Source organism: Lepidochelys olivacea (assembly GCF_965140295.1).
Source record: "Lepidochelys olivacea isolate rLepOli2 genome assembly, chromosome: 4".
Lineage (NCBI taxonomy): Eukaryota > Metazoa > Chordata > Testudines > Cheloniidae > Lepidochelys > Lepidochelys olivacea.
This window is the reverse complement of record NC_140414.1, coordinates 102689455-102704939: the sequence shown is the minus strand read 5'-3', so window position 1 is coordinate 102704939 and position 15485 is coordinate 102689455. Positions and strand designations below refer to the sequence as shown.

The following is a 15485-nucleotide window of genomic DNA, read 5'->3' as shown; positions in this document are numbered from 1 at the left end:
CACTTACTCGTGTTATGGTGTACAAGGCTAGCGAGAAAAAGCTTGAGGAAAAAACTCTCTCTCTCTCTCTCTCTCTCTCTCTCTCTCTCTCATGTATATTGTAGATGACAGAGCTGGTGGAAGAAACAAGTGATTTTCAGAGATCTACCCTCATAATAATTAACCAGTGGGTAAGAGAAGTCACTATCCTGCATCGTTCCCAACCAATGAAAGTACGTAAGTTTTTTCCAGCTCATATTGGAATAATCCTTCAGTCCTTGCTCCTACAAAACTCTCATTGACTTAAATAGGAGTCTTGGCTGCTGGAATAGGTTCACTTTATGCTATATCTAAATTAGATTGCACTTTATTTATGTTTATGGGGCTTTGTTTCTTATAGCTTTTAGTGCACAAGAGCAGTTAACAGAAAATCATAGAGTTATAGGAATTAAAGATGAAAAAGACTCATTACGTCCTCCCCTCCCCCAGCAGGGAGTATTCCCTTTGCTTCTTAGTTGTAGGGGGAAAGTGTGTATATATAACTACTATATAACTAGCTAAGTACAGAGGCTAGGTGGATGGAATCATAGGATTGGAAGGGACCTCCAGAGGTCATCTAGTCCAGTCCCCTGCACTCATGGCAGGACTAAGTAGAGACCATTCCTGACAGGTGTTTGTCTAACCTGCTCTTAAAAATCCCCAGTGAGGGAGATTCCACAACCTCCCTAAGGCAATTTATTCCAGTGCTTAACCACCTTGACAGTTAGGAAGTTTTTCCTAATGTCCAACCTAAACTGTCCTTGCTGCAATTGCTTCTTGTCCTATTCTCAGAGGTTGAGAACAATTTACCTCCCTCCTCCTTGTAACAACCTTTTATGTACTTGAAATATGTTATCATGTCCCCTCTCAGTCTTCTCTTCTCCAGACTAATTCCCCCCCCCCTTTTTTTCCAATCTTGCCTCATAGGTCATGTTTTCTAGACCTTAACTCCTTCCTGGTGCTCTTCTCTGGAATGCTCAAAAGAATCCACTGCTTAGCTGAATGTATTTGATCAAGGGAGGTTACATAGCTTGCTCCACTATATAGGACCTGGGACTCGGAGTCAAGAGAAGTGGATTCCATTCCCTTCTCTGCCACTGACTTCCTTTCTAACCTTGGAAGCGTTACTTAACCATCCCATTCCTCGCTTTCTCCTTCTGTAGAATGGGATTAATTATACTTAACTTCCTTCAAAATACACCTTAAGATCCATGTCTCTGTGCGAGGGCTATTTTATTACTATAATTATTAAAGGTGTTTAGGCATAGTCAGATACATCACATAACTATATAATGGCACGTCTGTACACAATGCACACCTGTGTTTACTAAACGGCAAATTGGACTGTCCCAGTCATACTACATTCCTATGCAAGATGTTTCCCTCCAGAAAAGTTCAGGCCAGGAATCTGGCGAAATACAATGACCGAAGACGTGTTAAAACCAAACAGTAGTTTTGGACAGCAGAGTCAAGAGTAGAAAGAGAATACGGGCTAAACAGAGCATGAGCCATGAGGCAGGCAGCATCTCAACTAGGATTAAAATAGTTTGTTTTACTGTGAGAAAAAGGAACGGAAACTGGGGTGTTTTTATCCACTCACAGATCGCTTTCAGTCAAGATTTCAAGCAGCTTCCCCCCCACCGAGGGTCTGAGGCAGACTGGTAAGACCCGCTGAGGCTTCTTTATCTGATTTGATTTCTTTTAGGGCGTTTCTTCATTCGGCTTATTCAAAAGGCCCTTCGTCAAGTTCAAGAATACACTCTGAGCAAGTCCAACAGGTTTGTATGAAACCCAGCTTGGACCACGTGTATCGAAAGTAGCACATGGGCAAATCATCAACAGAACACAGTTAAGCTTGATATGGGCTATCTACCGTCTGCTTAGTCTTAGGATAGGAAGAAATAATCTATTGATTTTGTCTCTAAAAAACAACAACAAACCTTTTCTGTACTTTGGGGAAAACAAGCAAACAAACACATACCACTTGGTAACTCAGTGGGGGAAAAGGTCAAGTTACTATTGACAAGTATGTAAAGACATCTTCTAAACCATGGGAAAACATGGATAAATTGTTTCGACTCACTGCATTCAAAACCAAGGAAGTGAATTACAAAACTGCACTTCTTGCATTGTTGGGCTGAAAGGATATCTATTTATCATCTCATAAGACAGCTCGAATGATCTTTATCTGCTTTGCCCACTTTCTGACCCAAATTCAGGGTTTTTATGGAAAATTGCAGTCAGTTTGATTGATGAAATCCAAAGATGTCTAAAATGGCACCAAAGATCTCCAACTGTGCAGACTCCAACCGAGGGCTTCAATGTTGGCATTGTTCCTGCAAAAAAAGTTGAGAAAACGAGCAAAAGTTAGGGAATTTCTGTTTAAAAACTTCAAATTTCAATGAAGATCCCAAACCTATTATCCCTATTCACACGGTTAACTCTGTGAACATAAAAGTATTTCCCACACATTGCAGTAACAACCACCACCTTAATTTTAAACCATGCAATACACCTCCTTTGTAAAAAACTGAATAACCCTCTATGGCAAAATAGCAGGTCGCGTTTAGAAATACAATATTTAAATCGGATGAAGAAGAATTGTGCAAGTTAAAGGGGTTTATAGGAGCAAATGAAAATATCTGTGGCTGTATCTCTCTGAAATGAAATACGTCGGACTCCTAATCGCAGTTCCGTTTTAAAACTAAAACATGGCTTAAATTTAATGATCTACGTTTTAATGCAGACAGTTCCTTATAGAAAGCGGCACCCTAAACAGGCTTGAAGCGCAATCTCCACAAAATACCCCTTTCTCATCGGAGCATTGTAAAATGATGTCTGTTATAATTTAGTTGGTAATACATTTAACTCCAGGCTTCAAACTTTCTATATAAATGAGAGCTCAGTGCCTCTTGGATCACACTAAAACCAAAGGGAAGCAGCTACAGTGTTAGCCCGTGACAGATTTGTTCGTCTGTGGTTCCCCTGTCTTGTTTAGGGCTCTGCATTGTTGTGGAATATTGTCACCTGCCTAATTGTTCTAAATGGCCACCTCCTATTATTAATAATGGCTGGAACGTGGCTCCTAGACATGTTACCAAGGCTGGGAAGCTGATGAATGAAACCCCTACTAGGGCAAAATCTTGGTAGCTGTCTTCTGTCCTATTACCCAAGGGGACCGACTATAAATCTTCCTTCATTTTAACCACGTTTACCCTCATACTCCTCCAGGCTAGGGATGCTGTGTTAAGATTGCACTGATGTGCCAATGCTTTGGACCAGCTGCTCCTAAATACAGACAAGTCCTTGTCAATTAAGCCATTGAGGAGCAGGTCCTTGGAGCCCTGGGGCATTTTAGCAGCCAGCAGTGTGCAGCCCCAACAATTAGTATCCATTTTGAAGGGACCTCCAGGGCACAAATGCACAGGCAGGGAAGAATCAAAACACCAGGCAACTTCAATTCTGGAAATTGGTCACATAATGATACTGAACAGACCGGCCACAAGAAGTGAGCCAATCTTTCTTGGGAAGGACATTTATTCCTTTACATATTCTCTCCATCCGCCAAGCTGTATGGCCGAGGCATGAAGCAAAGTGTTGAATTCGGAGAGATAAATGAACACATTCATTTGCCTGTGTGAGCTGAAGTTTCCTTTGCGGTTCTCCTTTGTAACTCAGTGTCACCTCAAGCAGCTGGTGGCATGCAATGCTCCCATGAGCCTGGCCTTTGGCCCAGGAGGAGCTGGACAAGGCAACCCGCTCCAAGGAGAAGAGCTGCGATGTCTCAGGTCAGAAAGGCCAAGCTGCCAGTAGGACAGGCAGAGCATTAGGAGTTCAGCTAAACAAAACCCGAAAGGGATTAGGAAGCCTAGGGGATCATTAGGGAAGGTGTTTGTTTAAGTAATTAGGAAGTTGGTAGCTAGGGGGAAAAAGGCTTGTTATACAAGGCACCTCGTCAGAATAGCAAGGTTGGAAATGCAGAGAATATCACAGCACAAGACTATGTGACCCTACCAAGTTCAACAACAGAGCAAACAGCACATGCCATTAGGGACAGCAGTCAACCGGGAGGTAACAAAGAGGGGAGGGCACTGGAAAAAATGTTTCAGTATTAAATATGGAAAAGTATGGGGACAGGGGCCGAGGGTCAATAAAAGTCAACAAGAGAGCAGCCTTAATGAGAGAGAGAATTTAATATCAAAAATACATAAATCTGCGTGGGAGGGCAGCCTCAGAATAGACCGAAAAGAAGTCCGGGTTGGAGTCAACATTCACTTGGTAATAGCGCCATAATAGCTCGGGCCAGGTTGTTAACATTTAACACAAAAGTTAACAGGAGAATAAAAGGATAAAGGGGAGCTCCTTTAATTGTAGATCCGCGGAAAGATTTCCATATGCCAAGTTAAATGGATAACACCAGAGCCGCTTTACAAGGACTCTGAGGGGACTTTTCAGGGGAAGCTTCTTTTTTTCACCACCCTTCACTCTTGATGCCCCTCCCCATCTTCCCTTCCTATAGTTAGGCCCCGAGCTTTCCAAAGGACCGAAACAAAGATCTTGTTTCAACAAACGTTGTGTGAGAAGCCTGAACTCCATGCCCGTATTTTAGTAGGGCTATTTTAGCCCTACATTTTTAATAGGGCCAAAATAGCCAGATCATGTGATCAGCAATTGTAGCTAAGAGGCAATAGATCAAAGTGGAAACTTATTACAATAAAATAGGCCCTTTTTCTTACTGAATGAAAAACGCAATGTTTCTTTAGTTGGCGTCGCAACACCTCACAATAGTGACACACTGGTTCCCCATTACAATTCTGTTTTCAAGGGCTTCTTCTGGTGTGTTTTAGGCATGTTATTTGTTCATTTACACATTTAAAACATAAATAGTACCTACAGAGATGCAGGTAGATGTTTGTGTGTATTTCAGCATTTCAGTCATTCACTTTAAAATGAAATGCTGTAAGTAGTTGGTCTATCCTGTGGATAAACTATTTGTTTGCCTTTTTCCTGTGGACAGTTATTTCATTTCACATTTGACTACTGAGCACGTGCAGTAAAGGGTTGTGCTGTTGAAGCCAGTGCACCATACTGTTGTCACTCAGATAACAGCATTCAGATGTGTTGCGAGACATTGGGTTAAGGTCTCCAAACTCGCTCGGGCCAAACCCCATGCTTTCGGAAAGGACACGAACAAAGGAGTCCACGAGAGACGTGCTTTTTACAATGTAGTGTGAAGGTCCTGCTTGCTTCTCCATTGTCAGGCCTGCAGGTTTTCTTCCATTGCTGTTATATTGCATCGAGTTAATAAAATGAGATTTGAGAAACTTCAGTATCTGCTTACACATATATAATTGTACAGAGCCGCATCTGATCTACAATGATCTCAAATCCTCCTCGTACAGGGACTCTTCAGATCGAACAAATACTCCAGTGAGGTTGAGGAAGTGGTGAAGTTGTCCATCTGCTTTTCCCGACGTAGGGCTCTCAAGAGGGGCCGCACCCTGCAGCCCTTCTTCCGTCTGGGCCATATCTTTAGGACCTTATTCACAAATACCTTCCGGGCCATTCCAGGGGAGACTGCAGGTTTGTCATTCACTAGGACAATAGCTTGAGTAGGGACTGTAGAAATGGTCTCACACGGGGCGATGGGCTTGATTCAAAGCCCACTGGAGTGAATGAGAAAATCGCCTCTTGGCTTCGGCGGGCTTTGGACCAGTCGCTATATCCCCTATGTGCAACTGAACCCCAGGGGGTGAGTTGAAGCTGTCTTCAGTCCGAATCCTATGGTGATCTCAGAATACTTATGTGGCCTTCAGCAGCGTAGTGTCTGAGCGCCCGGTTTGTTGTATTTGGAGATGTGAGTGTGCAGGAGTGAAATCGTCTATAAACTCATGTCAGTCTGCTTATCCCATCTGCTCCGAGGCCCTTATTCCGCAATCCGGTTTAAAAGCGTAGGCGTTGGGCTGCTTTAAATCAAAGCTCACTTTTTAAATATTCAGCCCGTGCTTTGGCCTTTCGCAGAGTAGCCGGTGGGGTCATGTCTTGTGAAGGGGAAGCGAGGAGGAGGACAGAATTGGGAAAGTGGTAGTGGTTAAAAAATTAACCCGGGGAAATCGAAGCTCCCTGTCCGCTTGGGCATGGATGAAATAAAGAGCCTGTACCACAATCTTTGGGCAGAACTGGCTTGGGAAGTAGCTCGAAATTTGTTTATATTTTAATAGCTTAAAAACCTGTCCCCTGGCTCAATACAGCAGTGTTTTCGCACTAGTTCAGGAGGTCAGGCAGGCGTAGCCACAGCATGGGAGTTATTTATGTCAAGTCGGGTTATTGTAAACTAAATCCAGCAAATTGCAGATAAGCTCATCAGGGCCGCCAGTGGGCCAGTGCGCCGAGGTCAGTCTGTCCATCCGCTTGGAGACAGTAATTGTCCCAGGTCTGACACCGCGTCGGGGGCTCGCAGCAGCTCCATCCATCTCCATCCAGTTAGCGCCGTGCTCCCACCAGGGCGCGGCCTGAATTGGGCTTTACGGCCCGGAGCTAAGGCTGGCTTTGCTCGGCCCTGCCATTCATGGCCAGGGTAACGCTGCCCAGTCTGCTTTTGCTTTGGGGCGGCGGCACAATTTGGAGAAACAGTTGGCCCTTGTACAGGGACAAATGGGAGAATTTGCTGTTTTAAAAAAGCGTTTGACGTGCGAGTGTTTCAGCCTCCCCCCCACACAGAACCTCTCCAAAAAGAGGGGGGGGGGGGAAAGAGAAATCCTCACTGAAAAACCATTTTACCAGAGGAAGCTCTAGCACTAAAATTATGTCCGTTTTCCTAGATTAATTCCTTTTATTTTACTAAATAATGATTTACACAGGCACTGTCCCCTCCCCATCCGTTTTACTTTTAAAGTTTATCTCTCTCCCCCCCCCACTTTTCGGTTTTTCCTTGTTAGTCTCCGATCTGTCTCCCCCTGAACCCAACTCTATAATTCCCCATAAACCCTTATTATTAGGGAAATTCTTCCTTTCTGACAATTTAATAGTCCAAAGTAATCAGCTGCGTGACATCGCCCATCCATCTTCTCAAAAGAGAAAACAAAGGAGATGTTTTTTTCTCCGGGCCTCTCCAAATCCTTTTCTATTTTGAGAAGGGCTCCCCACAATGGGATCCTTATGAACCATAATGGTTATGTTTATGAAGCCAGCGATACCAGTGTATGAAGACAATTTTATGCCTAATTAGAAAATGATGTAACCAAGAGGGAGACAAAGAGGAGTTGTTTCCCATTGCTAGGTCCCGGGCCATCACTCCTGGGCCAATGTATCGCCTCTGATGTGCCTTACGTCCACTATTTTTCTAACATCCCGTCCATTAGCTCCTCAGACTGTTTAGGGTGTTGTGGACAGTTAGTAAAACAGCTCAATTTAGCTTTGGATTAAAGCAATTTTGAAACAACGTTCTGAAGGGACTCGCAGGGAAAGGAGAAGAAGGGGCTTCTATCCAAAGGGACCTCACCTCTGTCGAGACTCCAATAACTTCAACCCCAGCCCTGCTCGATTAAGGGATAATTTTTAATATATATGCAATAAATGTTCACTTTGTTAGACTGAATGACAGACAATAATATCGGCAAATCTTCATCTCCATCCATTACCGGCAAATGAGCCGCACAAAGGACATATTTGCTTTTGATTAATTTATTTGCAGACGCTGTTTGATAAAGCAATAACTATTTGGTTAAACTTGACATTTGGTCTTCGGGGGGTTATCTGACAAATTCCCCCTCGTTCTGGGGAGATAATAAAGCTGTTTAAATTGGATTAATTATTAATTGGTTGCAATTAATTTCCTCTCTTTCTCTGCGATGACAAACAATGAGTATCACTCCTTCCCAAACAAAAGACTGCCCTCGGAGCTCCTCATCAATTCTTTTCAGTTATTCTGTACTGGAAGTTTAGGTCGAAGTAAAACTATCTATCTATCTATCTATCTATCTATCTATCTATCTATCTATCTATCTATCTATCTATCTATCTATCTATCTATCCTACCCACCCTTACATAAGTAGTCTCCAGGAATCTCTGCTCTTCCCTTATAAAGGCGAGACAAATGTTTATATGGCGTAGTTTATGTGCCAGAGAAACATACTGCCTCCCGTCATGTCAAGACACAATTGTACAATACTTTAACTTGGAGGACAGTCACCTTTCTAATTCCTCCCAGCGGTTATCAGGAAGAAACCAGCTTCACGGAGCTCTGGAGAAACTTCTCCCCCACTCCCTCGTCTCCAAGTCCTTCTTTGCTCAGTGAGTGTGACTGAAAGTTCCCTGGTCGAATGGATCAGGGCAGGAGTTTGGGGCATGCTCCGGCCCAGCCGCGAGCCCCCAGTCTCTCTGTGTGACTGCACTGGGTGGAACGGACCAAAGCACCTTACTAAAGAAAGCGGTATTGTGTAGTGATGGAAACACCAGGTTCGACCCCTTTCTTCTCGTTTGTGGCTCTCTCCTTCAGCTCCTTTGTCCTACTGCTCGGGGAGCCCAGAGATGGGAATGTGACATAAACCTAGAGGTGCTGCCGCGAGGCTCCTAGCAAAGGTCCAGGGAGGGAGAATTTAGCTGAAGACAAAACTCCCAATTCAACTCCAGTGATGAATTGCTTTGGAGAAGGGAAGAGGGGGAAAGTTTCTCTCTCTCTCTCTTTGCCCCTGATGAATGGGCCTGGAGGATGGATGGTCCAGAGTGTGTTATATCTTCATCAAACTGTGAAACCCCTCCCTTTACAAATAATCTGTCACAACTTTACAGAACACACACTGAGACCAAAGGGAAGTCTCTGCCCTGGAGCCTTGTCAAGAAGGGCTTTATCCGGGCAGGAGGCGATGGAAAGGACGGGGGAGGGGGACGAGCCAAACCAAAGGCTGCCGCTGTGTCAAACTTTCCCCGATCGCTAGGGACTTCAGCCCCCTAGGGAAGAGAAGCCTTAAACAGGGAGATCCTGCGCCCATTTAAATCATTGCGAGTAGGAGCAGGATCGGGATTGTAGGCTCGGCATAGAGTAACCCCCCTAGCCATTCTTTGATCTTTAATCTATTATCTTACTCTGGCTTCAAAAGCAGGAAAGTCACTGGGTTTGAGTAGCAATGCTGAATCCGTATCATTCCATGCCAATTAGCCTTCGAATGTGTGTCACACTTTGAGCCCAGAATAATTCCCACTCTGCAGAAGGAAGGCGCCTGGCTATGAGCTGGGAATGTGTCTGTTGTGTATCATTTCAAAGGCTGCACAAAGAGACTTCTAAAAATATCCAATTCAAGGAACAAAATCGCCCGAGAAAATCTTTGCTTCGTAAGGAATGTTTTGTTCTTTGGGGGGTGCGGGGGGACACGGAATGATATGCGTTACCCCTGTGCAAAAGGGGAACGCATGGCTAGGAGCAGCGTGTGCACTCTCTTCGTTTTAAATAATATTTTAAATCAGTTTTACGGTTACGATCGAATTAGCTGTATCTTCCTTCCATCTCTATAACTACACACGCACACCTGGTGTAGACAGAAATTCTAGCTGCTGTAAGGGAGGCTCATTTGTTGTATAGACTCTTTACAACTCCAGAATTTATTTATTTTAAAAAATGAGTCAATATGAAATGCTGCAAATATATAGATATAGGTAGTATTTCAGGACTTGGGGTTTTTTAATGGATCCACAATGAAATACTTGAAACGTATGACTCAGAGTATTTCATAGTGATCCATTTTAAAACCCAAGTCCTGAAATATAACCTATATCTATAGCCAGAGATTAGAGCTACATAGCTAAATCGATGGTTGGATTTACCTAGAGAGAGGGTGTTTGTACCATATTACTTTAGTTGTATACCTAATAATCGCCGCTCTATCCCGGGAATAGGGTAAGGCACAAAACTGAGGGGATGAAAGACATTAGTCTAATGAGGTTTGTCTTGTGGAAGCTGGTGATATTATGTTTTCATTCATCTCATTTAAAGTCCAAAGAAATGCATTCATAAGATTGTTTCTTTATTTTTCCTTCTTCCCTTTTCTTACTGTTTGAAAAAAATCGCTTTCTTTGGCTGTTTGCTTTAGGGCTTTTCATCCGCGTGTTTCAGATAAGAAAAGAAATCAGGTTCTTTTATTTTTCGATTGGATCCGAATTCCTATTTTGGGAGCCTTTTGATGTCCCTATTTAGTGCCTTTGACTTCTCTTGTGAATGGCAGCCTTTTGTTTCCGTCCCACACGCCCTTTAAAAAATTCTCCCTTAAACGCCTGGTACCCGCTGATGGATCCGTTTTCAAATGGACCAGAAGGAAAAGGCGATGCGAGAGGGGCCCGTTTCCTTAGTAATTGCTCTCGTTTGGGTGAAAATGCAGATATTTTGTCTGATGTGGGAGGATTTGGCGCAACAACATCAGCAGGGGTTTAAAACAAAGATTGTCAGCTGCGATCTCTGTGCACAAGTCAAGGAGCTCCTTTGGCAGTGCTTGGTGCTGGATAGCTGGGGAGCTGGAGGTGTTTCCGAGACTGGGGCAACTTTGACTTACCCCCCCCCCCACCCCCAGCATCCAGTCATGACTTCAATCCCAATAAGCGCCGTCGAATCCTGGAGACAATGCATGTTCATTGAGAAACCGCTCGATCGGTTGAGAACTATTGGCGCGCCGGAGATTGTGACCAGCGCCGAGAGCTAGAGAACGGAGTTTTCTTTTCCGCTACAGACCATTGTCGGGGGCGTTATTTTCAGCAATATTTCCCCCCCCCCCCCGCTGAATAAACAAAAGTGCCTTCCAAATGACCTGCCAGAGGAAGCTACGACTAAAGAGTCCGCCGTCTCTTTAGATTCTTACCCAAAGCATAAAGAGACGTTTTAGTTCCCCACCATCCTTTTTTATTCTGGAGCTCCCGTAAGCAAAGCATAGATCGCACCGAGCCCCGGTTACTAAAAAATAACACCTTTCACAGTTCAAAAATATTTATTGTTCATGAACGTTCCCCTCTTTCCCGGACTCGCGCTTCAGTTTCTTACCCTGACAAGTATTTCAGCCAAACAAGACATCTTCCTAGTGTTTTGTCTACTGTCATTCGTGGGGGCTTTTGACCAGAGTTTTAAGTAAACGATTACAAGTCTATGGAGTAGGAAAAGCACCTTGCCATTGAAGGTCCATTTACTAACTCACAGAGAGGGCTAGTCCACACAGTGTACATATCAAGTAAAGCTGCAATTTTTAATTAGTCGGTTGCCCATTAAAAGCTGCAAAAGCAAAGCCATGACGATTTCCCTTTTCTTTCACTCACTTTCCTACACTCTTTTACACCCTAACTTTTATGACTCACGATATTAACGGATAATTAAATATAAAGAGAAATAGACAAGGCTGGATTGAGGATTTAAAATTATTTCCCTCCCTCCTTCCCCCCGCAGCGCCCAGTATTTCGGGGTTTAATGGAGGAGTGATATTTGGAGCTTGGAAGAAATAGAGCCAGGTGCCTGCTGCCTGGCTGAGATTTCTTTGCTGGATACCCGAGGAGCTGGGCAAGGGTCGAAGGGATCGAAAAGCTAAATCCCCCCTGTTCTGTTTCTTTTGTCAGGACATTGCAGGGGCCGGAATGAAATAACCACTTTTCTTGGGGGGTAGGGGGCTCTTCAGTCCAGACACCATCTCCCCAAAAGTACCAGGAGTACCAGGAGTCCTCCAAGGGATCTCTTCTCCAAGGGGAAGAGGCTACCGCTGCAGGGGAGGGAAAAAAATCAAGCAAGAGTTCCTCTAGAATACCAATACGGGGGGAAATATTGCTGGTATTTGGGCACAAATCTGTAGCCAGATACAACATTCATATTCTCCCTGTACAGTAAGAGCCGAAGGAAAGGTGCCTACTTACGTTTTAGGTGCCTGCTTTCCATTCCGCACTGACCTGCCTCCTCTGCCGTAGATTATTTTATACATTTCTCCGAGATACACTTATAAACAAGTGGAAATTTTGCATCCTCCTGCACCATTTTATACATGATGAGCCATCAGTAATAGGATTATTAAACAAAAACCGTCTGAGGCGCTGGCGTTAACCTTTTTTAAAATGGCTAATTAGGTTTTGCACAGAAAAATTAGATTTAACATTGCATTGCCTACATTTTCAGTTGATGCTACAATAATTTGGGGGGTAGGATGAGTAAAACAATTCGAACAGATAATAAAAATTAACTATTTTAACATATATTACAGGTTCCCTTTGCTAGGATAAGGCAAAGAATATTTTCATGATCAAATATTATATACATAAAACTAATTATCTTTCGAGGCTGCCTCCATCAATTACGGAAGAGAAGAGAGGTCCAAGGGGCCCTCTTGTGGTTGAATGGGGAAACGCACTTGCCAGGTCGAAAATGGAAAACGTCTTTATTACTTATTATTGTTCAATGTATTCGATAGTTTGAAAAAAGTTACCACTCTCTTAATGAGTCTGTAGATAGATTCACAATCATATAAAACATAAGACATTGGCGAGAGGGCGTGAGGATGCTAATTACTAGGGAACATGAGCTGGAAAGCCGTTCACAAAAATAATCACAAACACCGTAGTTATTAAAGTAAGACAAAGCGAAGCTTTTCATTTCTCTCTCTGGACACATTTGTGAAGGGTTCCGTCACAACTGTGGTCACAATAAGCCTATAACATCAGGCACTTATAAATGCTCAGATGTATATTTATCAGAAGCATAGACGGACACTCAGAACCCATCCTGGCTACGATACTGAAATCAGAACAACTGTGTTGGTGTCCATGCAGTAGCCAGGAAATCTCAGACATCAGCCTCCTCTAGCTGGAACTTAGGATAAAATCTGGTTACAATACTTAAAAAGGAGCTGCTTTTGGAGACCCATCTTTCCATTCTGATCCTAATGCATCAAGGGTCTCCAAAACAGACGCTCAAACAGAACAATTTTCAGTCAATTGCTTCCTTTATACCGCCCCATTTCCCCAGACGGAACACATCAGTGGGTGATCTTTTCTTTTCTTTTCTTTTCTTTTCTTTTCTTTTCTTTTCTTTTCTTTTCTTTTTCCTTTGGAAAGAAGATCTAGGGGACATTGGACAAAATAGCGGTAGTAAGGAAGAGAAAGACAATAAGGAAGCACAGTCCAGAAGTGAAGCGGGAGGGTTCTATCTTATTTTTGAATTGTAGTTATGTGTATACCCAAAATAGCTGAGAAATAGCTGTCAACACAGCTACAGCTATGAGATAGGTCTTTAAAAAGAGTGCACTAGACGCCGGAAGACTGAAATGTGTGATGTGTGCGGGGGAAGCTCAGACAAAGACAAACAATCAAACATCAATGGCAGGAGTCTGCTAAATCAAAATTTGTATTTAGCCAAATCTGCGTACTAAAATCCCTTGAAATAAATGCAGTTTTACTCACCCAAGGTGTGTATGAACATTCAGCGTTGAGTTATAGATTCATTTTGAAACAGAAAGGGACACCGAACATGACGGCTTAGGTCTTTTTAAAGAGTTCAGATCCCTTTTAACGAATCTGCAACAAGAGCTTTAGGGATTTTTATGTATTTGTATTTAAAGGAATAGCCGCTGGCCCTGATCCTTCTCTCATTACTCAGCTCCTATTGATTTCAATCGGTGTTTCGTTTGGGTAAAGGAGGGAACGACCAGACTCACGGACCTTCAGATTTAAGACCCAAATCTAAAGGCTTTCTTTAGTACAGGGGGGAATATCCTATTTGCTTAGAATATAGGGAATGTAGGTACAGTGGACTAAAACCATAGTCTGTCTGATTACTCTACCTCGAATTGTTAAATAAATAAATCACATGAAGTGGGAAGACATTTTTAGAAGGTAGGATTGTCAAGAGATAATCACACCCCTAGGGAGGATTTGGTTGTGTCTAGTGTAATCTCACCCTAGGGCTGTGATTTTCTCATGGTATCCATACTCACATGTCATGCTTTATTTCTTAGCTAATAAATCATTACAACTGGCTCAGTATATGCTTGGGGCAGTACACCCAAGAAAGTCAGCGTTTTGAAACCAGTGAAACAGAGGAAATATAAGAACCACTTCACTTTGAAAGGCTGGAGACTGAATTAGGTCCGACTGCAAGGACAACTTTCATTTCAGAGGTCTGGCTTTGTATGCACGGGGGTTGGCTGGCTGTCATATCCAACAATGATGCCAGGGCATCTCGTGTGTTCTCTTGTAGCTGTATAGTCCAATCTGTGATGAGCAATGTCCTGAATAGATGTCGCATAGGAATGTGTAGACTTGGAATGATGCTTGCCCAATTTTGCAGTCAGTTTTTCGCATCTGTCTTTGCCAACGTGTTTACAACCTTTCTTGATAGTTGCTCTCCATTCAGGTCTGTCCTTGACCATAGCTTCAAAATTATCAATATTTATGCTGCATGAGTTGAGATGCTGATTAAGGTTGTTTCTGAAGCATTTACATTGACCATCCTTGCGCTTCCTGAAATTCAGGAGGAATTTTGGGGGGGAATCTATCATCAACCATTTTGATAACATGACCGCTCCATCTAAGCTAAGTTTTGATAATCATTGCCTCAATGCGCCTTTTTCATGCTCTTTCAAGGATGTTAATGTTTGACATTTTGTCTTGCTAGAGTGACTTTTTGAGTTTTGTAACATCAGTGGTGATGTTTGGCTCAGTGGTAGTGGTTGAAGAGGCTGGTTGGAAGAAGACTTTTTTTTTTCCAGGTTGGTCGTGACTCCAAACTGTTTAGCTGTCTCTGAGAACCTGTCAAGGATAAGCTGTAGGTCATTTTCACTATGACTAAGTACAACATAATTACAGGGCTTCATATATGAGTTCTTTGAGAACTTTTGTCTTTGCAGTAAGCCTTCAGAGATTGTCCAGTTTTCCATCAGTTCTGTATCTTATGCAGATGGCCTTTTGAAGATCAGAGAGACAAGGTGGGTGAGGTAATATCTTTTATTGGACAACTTCTACTAATCAAAGAGACAAGCTTTCAAGCTACACAGAGCTCTTCTTCAGGGCTTGAAAACTGTCAGTTGCATAATTCAGAGTGGCTACCAAAGAGGACCAGTGAAAGCATGAAACCTTGTTTCACTCTGTTAGATATGGGGAATGGGTCAGGGTGGCTGTGACAGTCTGCACCCCGAAGTTCACCCTTTTTCCAAGACTATGATACATTTTGTACAAAGTGTGCCTTGTGAGGTGCCATTTGAAAACTCATGATTTGCTGATCTTTATTGTCCTGGCAAAATATGTGTGGCAACATTTTATGTAAAGTTATAAGAGTCTACTGTATGATGTTACTAAGACATATTCCAAAATCTGGGGAAGCAGCCACAAACCACTTCCTCAGAGAGAAAAAGCCAGATGATGCCTCAGCCAGGTGTCAATGAAATCAAATGGACTCTCACCTGGTTAAGTGGCCAGTCTTGGCGGGAAAAAGGGTGTGAGCAAGAAAATTACATCT

The 15485-nt window shown here is 43.0% G+C and overlaps 1 long non-coding RNA gene across 1 annotated transcript; it reads right to left on the bottom strand.

The window, feature by feature from the left end:
- Positions 1-1234: 1234 nt before the first annotated feature.
- On the bottom strand, positions 1235-12020 carry LOC311519199. The gene is made up of 2 exons (XR_014711222.1): positions 11897-12020; positions 1235-2354 (listed from the first exon to the last, which is right to left on the bottom strand). It is a non-coding gene; the product is annotated as an uncharacterized lncRNA (long non-coding RNA).
- Between the last annotated feature and the right edge of the window lie 3465 nt (positions 12021-15485).